At 39.1% G+C, this 11,198-nt stretch overlaps 2 non-coding genes across 2 annotated transcripts; both read left to right on the top strand.

Annotated features, from left to right (window-relative positions):
- The first annotated feature begins 98 nt into the window (after positions 1–98).
- On the top strand, positions 99–171 carry TRNAT-UGU (transfer RNA threonine (anticodon UGU)). Its single transcript has one exon. It is a non-coding gene; the product is annotated as a tRNA-Thr (tRNA).
- Positions 172–473: 302 nt separating this feature from the next.
- Positions 474–546, top strand: TRNAT-UGU (transfer RNA threonine (anticodon UGU)). The gene has a single exon. It is a non-coding gene; the product is annotated as a tRNA-Thr (tRNA).
- The last annotated feature ends 10,652 nt before the right edge of the window (positions 547–11,198 follow it).

The following is an 11,198-nucleotide window of genomic DNA, read 5'->3' as shown; positions in this document are numbered from 1 at the left end:
GCTTCAAAAATAAAAGATTTAATTTTTTAGTCATTGTAAACATGCAACATGTCAACAACAAAAAATAAAAAAAATCCGTGGACATACTCTACAAACTTGGCTTCATAGCTCAGGGGTTAGAGCACTGGTCTTGTAAACCAGGGGTCGTGAGTTCAAATCTCTCTGGAGCCTTTTCAAGCATGTTTTCTTGAGATCACAAGCTCTTGAGTGGGACTCTCAAAAGCCCACCATTGCCGACTAGAACTTTGTATAAAAGTACCATAACACTAAATGGCTGGTTTATGGACTGGGTTCTCATCTCCTGATGTGTGTATATATTTGTTATGTATGTTAACTGTCCCATTTAACTTGTACAGAGCTGCATAATTTGTCGGTGCTTAAAAAATGAAAGATTTAATTTTTTAGGCATTGTAAACATGCAACATGTCAACAACAAAAAATAAAAAAAATCCGTGGACACATTCTAGAAACTTGGCTTCATAGCTCAGGGGTTAGAGCACTGGTCTTGTAAACCAGGGGTCGTGAGTTCAAATCTCACTGGAGCCTTTGCAAGTGTGTTTTCTTGAGATCACAAGCTCTTGAGTGGGGCCCTCAAAAGCCCACGATTCTCACCTAGAACTTTGTATAAAAGTACCATAACAGTAAATGGCTACTTTAGGGACAGGTTTCTCATCTCCTGATGTGTATATATATTTGTTATATATCTTAACTGTGCCATAACAAATATATATTTGTTATGTATGTTAACTGTCCCATTTTACTTGTACAGAGCTGCGTAATTTGTTGGTGCTTCAAAAATAAAAGATTTAATTTTTTAGTCATTGTAAACATGCAACATGTCAACAACAAAAAATAAAAAAAATCCGTGGACATACTCTACAAACTTGGCTTCATAGCTCTTCTCTTCTCTCCTCTCTTCTATCCTCTAAGCTATGCATATTAAATACGTCAATACATTAAACACCATATCTATATGGGTTATAATCTGTTAAAACCTGCTAACACAATTATTAGTTCATGTTAGGCACATTATAACTTAAGTGGACTTTAATAGCTTTTTTATTTAAAAAAAATAATAAAAAAGAGCACAAATTCTAATTCATAGAATAACAGAACATTTGTAGTTTAATTGACAAGCCAAATCAGTTAATGCAGTCATCATCCACCTTCCTTTGTCCTAAAATTCATTTTTCAGTCTAAATTCTATTTTCAAAAAATCTTTAAAGAAACTTCACCCTTAAGGTTTGAATCCAATTATACCTAGATTTTCCAGTAGAAAACTGTTAGGGAATCCAAAACGATCCGTTTGTGAGTGTTATGCCTATGTATGAAATGACATTTTTTGATTGATATTTTCACTTCAAAGCAAAGGTCATGTTCTAAAATCCTTGATGGTTTTCACCGTTTAGAATTTTTTAAAAAAGCATTTGAATGTCTCTAGCCTTTAATACATATTTTTCCCCTTGAAACTTGTTAAGATGTCTTCAACACGAAAAGGTTGTGGAATATTCCTTAAAACATCCTAAAGGTCAATGTTGATATAATTGTCTTATAAGGGTTCTGTAGTACAGAATAGAAAATTAATACAAGGTTAAGTTTAACACTTTTTCCGCATCCTTGAAGAAGAGACCAAAGTAGTCTGCTATTTTGAAAAATGAATCGGATCTATTTTAAAATGTATAAATATAGCCAAATTTTAGCCTGTTTGTATCCATGGCCATACCTGTGGAGCCTCACCATTTTTGCCTTAATCTAAGTGTGTTATTGTTTATATCCCTGCTTGAACGCCTTGAATGCCTTGGTGTCACCTTTGATTTTAACCTCAGGAAACCTGCCACCTACAACTTAAAAACAATTCTCCTTCCAAACAAAATTAAGGCTCCTGTTCATGCCTTCATTATCTCCTGTCTTGTGTACTGCAACCATTTTAGCTGGTCTACCTTATACCCATCTTGTCCCCTTACAGTCTGTCATGGAGTTGCTGGAGGACTTATCTTCCTTAGCCATCTCTATACTAACACCTTTACCTCTGGCAGTCTCTTAACTGGTCCTCTGCCTCTCTGCTCATCTGCATACCTGGGAACTTCTGGGCTCCGGCTACCCGGAGCCTTCCCTTGCGGGGCTCAGCCTGGATGCCCAGAACTGATGTCAGTGGGAGGTCCCGCTGATGGCGGCGGGAAACACTCCCATTTAAAGGGAAAATAGGCAGGGAGCAGGATGTGTCAAGACCCCAACTCCCGCGACCCAGAGGATTCGGGTCTTGACCTGGTGAACCGGAGAAGCGGTGCTTCACCCGGTAATCTCCGGGTCAAACCCGGAAAGTTCCCAGGTATGCTCATCTGATAATCTCCATCTGTCCTCTACTCTGATTTCTACTTATAATGTACACTTACAAGATTTGCACCCCATGCCCTGGAATGCCTTTCCACAGCTTCTCTGACTCTCCCTTTAGGCACTTCTTTAGGGATGTATAGCGACTGGCAGGCTAACTCCCTTTCTCCCAACAACATCTAGCTCAGCTTTCCTAGACTGTCCCCTGCTTTCAGACTGTACTGATGTCCAGCAATATTATTATTTATTTAACTAGTATTTACAACAATGAAATCTGCATTGTCAAAGGAACTTACAGAGCTTTCTCGGTAGTCAAGGAAACCATTGAGTGTTTATGAAGCTTAACACTCAATGTGGGAACTCCCACCATACTTCTGTATCTTTGTGTTATTGTCTTATGGTTCTAAAGAATATGTATGTAATATTTGCGTACCTGGGGACTCTTGGGCTCTGGCTACCCGGAGCTTACCCTTGCAGGACGCGGCCAAAACTACCCACTGATGTCAGTTGGTGGCCCCTCTGATGTCGCGGTACACCCCCCAAGGGGAAAATGGGCAGGGAGTGGGGCGTATCAAGACGCTGCTCCCCCGACCCAGAGGCAAAATCAAGAGAGTTTCTCAGGTATGACTACTTGTCACTTTGCTTGCAACACATTCACGTTTTTATTGTTCCACCACATATAAATTTGTATAAATGAGTAGCTGCAAACGACATTAAATCTCCTTACACAGCCAATGTATATCTTTGCATGAAATGCAAAATTAGTCTGCGTTCATGTATGGTGTTTCTGATGTCAGCTAAGGCAATGCAGAACTGTGACCAACATTGCCAGTAAATCACATTAGCAAGAACACAAAGAAAGAGTATATCTTGCTAAATGTATTGTTTTCCAGCTCTTCTACTTTAACAAAAACCGACACCAAGCACACATACAGTTTACCATAAGGATTCCTAGCGGCTTAAAAGAGGAGCCATTTTTTTGCCTTAAGTATTCTACAAGCGTGCATGAATTTGTCCGCAATAAAGTGACACAAGGTTATTGTTGCAAAATGATAAATTGCTGTAAAACACTGCCAGACTTTATGGAGATATATCCTAACAATCAGAGACACTCATTCTATTCAAAATGCCTGAGAACAATGTTCTACTTGGAACAAGGATTGGAGAACAAAGCACTAAACCTAAGTAAGTAAATAAATCCACAGCAGAGGTAAAAGAAAGTTATAAAGCAAAAAAAGATGGATTAGTAGATGTGTGAAGCTATAGCAGGCTAAGATTAATATATATATATATATCAATTGTCAATTGTTGATGATGCGATGCAATTGAGAAAAATGTATCAAATATTTGAGCGCTAGTTGGAAATGATAAAACATGATCAAGTAAGTATTTGACTTTCCCGTCAAGCATTGAAGAAACTGCAAATACTTATTTGAATCACACTTATCTACAAGGATGAAGAAGTGCGAGAACAGGATAGCTAATCTAATAGAACCCAGATCATTATGTGCTCCATCACCAAAAACCCTTGTAAACCAATGGCACGTGTGGCAAAAAAGAAGCAGTACTAAAAACAGCAATAGCAGAGCACGAATATGAAGCACTATAAAAAGAAGGAAAAAGCTGTAACTATGGCAAAATGAAAGGTTGGTGTGTAGGACTGTTTTAGTGACTGTAGTCATGGTGAAATGGAGCAGAGACTATCTCCTAAACAAGTCTAGAAAGCCCTTTAATAAATATGTTATTGACAATGGTAAGTATGGCGTGTAATACGCCATAAATTCGAAGCGTATTGACCTAGATCCAGTAGCCTTGGTAAGCGCAGTCTGGTAGCACAGGTATGGACACAAAACAGGCTACATGTGTAAGGGAGGTAATATTCTCCAAAGTTCAGGTCTCACCAAGGCCACTTTCAACAAGAGCAGTGAATTCAGTAACACCCAATTATATAAGACTGTAAGGATAAAATGCTAAGAACTCAGATTTGTTTAATGTCACAAACTACTCAATACCTCATGAGCTTACATGAACACGTCTCGCACAGTCTGATGAGCTTCTAGAAGATTACAAGCTTGGAAGTCTACAATGAAGACCGTTATGGAAAATTTAGATATGCCTGCCAGATAAAAATAATTTAGGAACACAATGTGTCAAAAGACTTGTTCACACAAACAATTAAATTGCAGGTCTCAACGTGGTAAAGGACCAGCTGAAACAGACATAAGGTGCGTAACTTCCCTAAAGTCTCATTTAAAGATTACAGTAAATTACGTGAGTTGAATTAAAAATGGTGGCCCAAGATTAAGTGAGATCAATATCTATGAAGGCTATTTGATACTTCACTTGGTGTGAATCTAATTGCCCCAGTTATCATAGACTCCTTAAGATAAATGGTTAGCAGAGGGTAATATATATATATATATATATATATATATATATATATATTATGCTTCCTGTTTTACAACACTGAGCTGATTCCTCAAGTTTGTTGCTTACCACAAGGAATACGATAAGAAGCCAGGATGTTAGTTTACAAGATAAAATAAAAACATTTGCACACATACAATTTCCTAATATGCAGCTGTCTGAAAACATGATAGATAATAGCGGTGTATAAGGCAATGCCTGGCCATTATCCTTTTTTGTTCATGATATATGAAAGGTGGGACTTATATGCACTCCCTGTACATATTTAATTGAATTTATCAATCATTTGGTAAAATATAATTACAGATTTAATTACATTTTCAACATAACAGAAATTACAGTTTCTCTAAAGATCAAGTGAAATTTTAATTGCAAAGTGTATGCTGCCATCTGGTGGATAGATCATAAAAATATATGGGGTAATTTTGCCCATAAAGTTGGCATTTTTTTCTGTAATTTGATCTCTACTAAAGTATTAAAATATTTTTGTAGCAATTGCAACCAAAACCAATAACTCTTATTTCACTCCTTTTAGTTTCTCCGAAAACAAGAATATAAAATAGATCTATAAAATTGCTATAGAGCTATACCATCTTCCCTATTAGCACTAGCTGCATGCTAGCTGGGTAACTAAATAGACCGCGGAGCTCAGTTGAATGCTGTCCCCATTTTAACAGGGTAGACCTTCCAGGTGGAAAAAGTTAAATGATTTAACCCCTTAAATACCCCATGGACATACAAGTACATCCTCAAAACGATATGGCAATATTACCAGTAGGACGTACCTGTACGTTCCGCGTTTTCGACAGTAGCATAGACATCTCCCTGCCACTGCAATGGAGATCAGGCTGTCTTTTTGACAGCTTGGACTTCCGCTGTAAGCAGAAGCCAGAACGATTGTTTGTAATGGAGCTCGGCACAAGCACCGGTACACCGTTACATAAGGAACGGCCGATCTAGGGTCTATCTAGTCGGTGTGATTTGTGCAGACGAGAACAGAGGAAAGAAATTGATAGAGTGAGAAATATTTCTCTCACTTCCCACAAAGGTTATGGAAAAGTTTTTTTTTTTTTTATGGAAACATAAATTTAAAATGAGAAATCAAATCCCCGGCTGTAAGAGAGAATTCCTCCCAGCGGTGCGGGGAACTCTGATCTCTGACAGCCGGGGAAGGTCTGCGCGACGGACGCAGACAATCCCCGCTGCTAACCACACCTCCTTCCAGCTGCAGCGGAAGTTGCCTAAGCCAATCCCGTAGACGTCTACCTGCTCCCCCGACTACACACCAGGAAGTCAGATGCACCAGTAAGTTTGGGGGGGGGTTAAATAGGGGGCATAAGACAGGAGGATCCAGGTCCCCTGCAGCGCTGCGGGGGATCTGGATCTTAGTCTCATAGTCAGACCTATTTGAGGTCTGATTATAAGATGACCCCGATTATAAGACGAGGGGTATTTTTCAGAGCATTTGCTCTGAAAAAACCTTGGTCTTATAATCTAGCAAATACGGTACATAAAAATTAAGCAATACAATTTGCTCAGTGATGTCATTTTGACATCACTGGCATACATAACATGTACAGAGCAAAAAAAAAACAAAAAAAAAACAAATAAAAAAGCCTTTACATCCTATTGCCCTAGCACTACATGTAAAAAATTGTAACCCCCCCACCTTTCATTACCCCAAACCCATTAAGCGAAAAGTATTAAAAATTAGGGTACTATGTAAGGGATGGATCTGGTCCTCTAGAACATAAAATAAAAAAGAAATACTAAGAAAGCTTTTTTTTTTTTTTTTTTTTTTTTTTTACATAGTAGCACTCACAATTATTAGTTTTTTTAATGTTTTTTATGGTATCTAAGGAAAAAAATAATTTTCCATCAAACATGGAAAAGAGGAATCTTGATTAAACCTACAACAGTGTACAATGTACAATAGTTAAAGCGCTAAAGCCTTGGTAACGAAGGGGTTAAGTAAAGTAGAATAGTGGCCAGGTGTGTGTGGCAGCTGCAGTTTAATATTGATAAATGTAAAAAAAATGCACTTGGGACATAAAAGTCAACCCCCCATTATATACCCTTTCCCTCCCCCCCCCTCATTATCTACCCTTCCTCTCCCTCCCTCCCTCCCTATTATCTACCCTTCCTCCCTCCCTATTATCTACCCTTCCTCTCCCTCCCTCCCTCCCTCCCTCCCTATTATCTACCCTTCCTCTCCCTCCCTATTATCTACCCTATCCCCCCCCTTTGTACTTACCTTTCAGCAGTCCTGCGGCGAGTCTCCTTGCTCGATCTCGATGCCGGCTTGTAATGATGAGCGCCGGAAATGACGGCACCGAGACCGAGCCAGAGGGCTCGCGGAGGAGAGAGAGGGGCGCCGAGCCGGTAAGCAAAAACCACTCGGCGCCCCTCTCCTGCGCTTTAAAAAAAAAAAAAAAGCCACACACCAGGAGAGGCTTTTCCACACCGACACCCAAATACACACACACACCAGGACAGGCTCTGCCACACCAACACCAGACACACACACACTAGGACAGTTAAAAAAGAAAAAAAATGGTTCAGCACTCAACTCCCAGGAAGCTGGGTGCTAGCAGGAAAAAAGGGACAGCATAAACCCTCTTGAAGTATACAAACACAGAAAAGAATCCCAGTGCACCAATCAGCTTCCAATCCTTAGGTTACTTTATTCGGAGAAAGCAAAACAAAAAATAAAAATAAAAATAAAAAAAATTAAAAAAAAATCAACGTTTCGGCCAAACAGGGCCTTTTGAGCTGATTGGAGTGCTGGGGTTTTCTGTGTTCGCACACACACCAGGACAGGCTCTATCACACCAACACCATGACATCATATGGGGTAGGGTTCTAATTGTCCCAAAGAGACCTCCAATCCACAAAAAAGTAAAAACAACAAAAAAGGTAAAAAGGGAAGTTTAAAAGATGAAAAAATAAATAAAACAAGATGCTCAGATAAAATGTTTTTTCAAGTTTTCTATTTTTAATACCATTGTTTAAACTAAAGGATGCATAGTATAAAAATGGCATAAAATGAAAGCTCGGCATGTCCTTGAAAGAAAAGCAATATATATTTTGAGTGGGTACACTAAACATGAAAAAAGAGAGAATCACGAACAGAACTATGGTAAAAATGAGAAAACTCAACTCGCTAGGATGTGAAAATCCCTGAACACAAAAAAGGTTAAGGGATTATGTATGAAGTGTATTTTTTTCCCTTACTTTTTTCTATAACAACCAGTGGAGAACCGACCAGCAGGACAAGTCCACCAGCGAGACTCGGTCTTCTTGGAGTCGGGTTGTTTGGGAATGCAGCCCAAAGCCGGTGGTAAACTGCATCTAAGGCTAAATACCGGCACAAAACCAAACACTATAACACTATATTAACATTTTGATATCATGGGATCTCATGGGATCAAATGCAGAACTGGTCATAAACTATGCAGATACAAACATCAAATGAAAATACAGAAGAGTTTACATGTGTAGGAGGAGACAGAGTCAGTGCCGGCTTTTCTCCTTCTGACCCTAGCGTGACTCCGCATGAGAAGTCCCCATGGCACACGCGTAGGGCAGAAGTGCAATATTATGCCAATGGCATAGTAAATTAATGGTGCAGGGTTGTTGCAGGCTCGAGGGGAAGCTGCTTTTGGCCCAGGGCTGGCCCAAGACATTGTGCTGCTGGGGGCCAAAGAAGAAATGCTGCTCCCCCACATACATTTTTTAAAAAAAATAAAAAGTAGCTTCAGCTGAATGTCTGCTTTAAAGTCATCCAAATAAATTAAATATCAGTATTTTTTCTCATGTCTCCCTAGCTTTTCCCTTATCTCTTCCCCCTCTTCCTATTTCTTTCCTTTATCTCATCTCCCCCTCTTTTCTTTCTGGCTCATTTCTATCTCTATCTTCCTTCTTTTTAACTCTCCCCTTTGTCCCCATCTCTTCTCATTATCTCTCCCCTATTCCCCATCTAGCATTCTTTCTCCTTTCTTCCTATGCCCACTTTATTTCTCTCCCCTTTATCTCTCAATTTTTATACTATATCTCCTCTTTCTCGCTATCTCTCCCTTTCTCCCCATCTCTTTCTTACCTCATGTGGTGGGAGCGTGAGGGTCATATCTCTGTTTTGCTGCTCCCTTGTGGCATGTACAGCTTCACTGCTGAATGCCGGTTTATGACCTCATATCCCAGCCCTCAGCATCAATAACCGGCATTCTTCATATGAACATACCTCAATTATAGGCTGGTTACAGCGGCAAGCAGTCAAGTCCACCTTTAGATAGAGCTGGCAAGGTGGGGCCACCAAATTGGGCCCCCAAGAATGACCAGATCCAGGGCAGCTGCCCTTTTGCCATGTATTGAAGATGGCCCTGAATGAGCCTATTTTAAGGCTTTGCTTGGGATTAGGTACGGGACATTCATATATTTTTGTTCTTACATTTATTAGAATGTATACAGAAATATGGATTGTAAATTGCAATTTTCTGTGATATTACTTGCATTTGCCAACTCCTAGAGACAAAAAAACACTCCTGGAGTTTGGCTAAATTTCCTACATCAGCTGGATGTTGGTATAAAATGATTTTTGTTAGGTAGGAGCTCTTACAGCATTTATGTGTAATAACAGGGTGATTTTGCTGCCTATTTTAATGTTTACTTAAATCATAGCACTATTATAAGAGCAAATAATAAGTGGTAATCCTTTGAGTCTTATCCTCCTTCCAGCGGTGAAAAGGTAAATACAACTTTGTTGTCTAATTATATCATTTTCTACCCAGCTGGAAAAAATACCTGGAACAAAGTGTTAGCTAGAAACTAGTGACTATTTAATTGCACAAATGCAGCAGGTAATATTACATTTAAAAGCTTATTCAAATGTCTATATCGCTAAGTAAAACAGTCAAAAAATGGGCACAGTCCATAACTTGGTGCGCAAATCAGATATTTAACAAACAAAAAAAAGTGCATCAATTCTCTAAGAGAGGCACACGGGAGAAATCAGACAATATGTAATAAATATGTATAAATTTTTTGTGTAAAGGGACCTCAAAGCTCTATCACATACCAGACATCTGGGATCATTCACATGTTTACAGGAAGTGCCTGTGAACAGCACCCACTTTACTGAGTGAAATACATAATATACACTGGTCAGCTCTAACATTATGACCACCTGCCTAATATTGTGTAGATCTTGCTTTTGCTGCCAAAACAGCGCTGACTAGTCCAAGACATTAGCAGCAGATCCTTTAAGTCCTGTAAGTTGCAAGGTAGGGTCTCCATGGAATGATCCTGGTGCCATATGTTCTCCAGGTAAGCGCACACACACCCAGCCATCTACGTGAAGTAGAAGAAAAAGTGATTCATCAGACCAGGCCACCTTCTTCCATTGCTCTGTGGTCCAGTTCTTATGCTCACGTGCCCATTGTAGGCAATTTCAGCAATGGCCAGCAAGGGCACCTAGACTGGTCTGCTGCTACGCAGCCCCATATGCAATAAACTGCAATGCACTGTGTGTTTCACTTGTCAGTGGTCATAATGTTATGGCAGATCGGTGTATATTATATATGCAATATTAATCCCTTAATGACAAAGCCTGTACAAAATGCATTGTTTTCAATGGGTTTAGGAACCGCCCATTGTCCTTAAGGGGTTAACAAATAAATTATATACATATAACACACACATACATAAAAACAATGGCCAATAAGCTATTGATGTGTTTCAAATGTATATATTCCTACTGCATTTCAGATCCAATTTGGCATTAATACCCAGCGCATAACATTTTCTATCAAACCCTTACATTTTGAAGCAATACATACAGATTTTGGTTACTGTTTGCTTTAATTTGTGATTATAAAAAAACACTCACATTTTGGTGCTCAGTATGATAGCACACAAGAACGTACGTAATACCAAAAGTGGTTCTTCAATTAGACACTGTTTAGGGTCTGAACACATGACAAAGTGTTCATGTCCCTCCATTTCAACACAGTACAAATATCAAAGACAAAACATGTACAAAAAATATCAAATAATGTATTTGCATTCTAATATTTAAAGTGCAGTTGCCTTGGCCAGAGATTACAAAGCTCTTGTTAGGTATTAGAAACACTTGTTGAACGTTCTAGCACTCTGAAAGGTGTATTGCTATTATGTGAAAGCTGTTGCCAACACACAAAGAACACTTGAAAGGCCCGATCTTTGTTAGCAGTGTAAAAGTAATGGGGGAGAAAAAAAAACCCACAAAAAGTAGTCATTCTTCTTCAATAACGGCATATTTCAGTCCAATCGTTTACGTTCCCTTGGTTGGTTTGTCCACTAAAACATTCAATGGATTGTGGTCACTGTTTCAACATATAGCAAATAGCTATAGGAAACCATGCACGCTGGTTTTATGTTGTAATGCTTGCAGAATCATTGTTCGG

The sequence above is a fragment of the Spea bombifrons genome, chromosome 5 (assembly GCF_027358695.1).
Source record: "Spea bombifrons isolate aSpeBom1 chromosome 5, aSpeBom1.2.pri, whole genome shotgun sequence".
Lineage (NCBI taxonomy): Eukaryota > Metazoa > Chordata > Amphibia > Anura > Pelobatidae > Spea > Spea bombifrons.
This window is presented reverse-complemented; position numbering and strand designations above follow the sequence as displayed.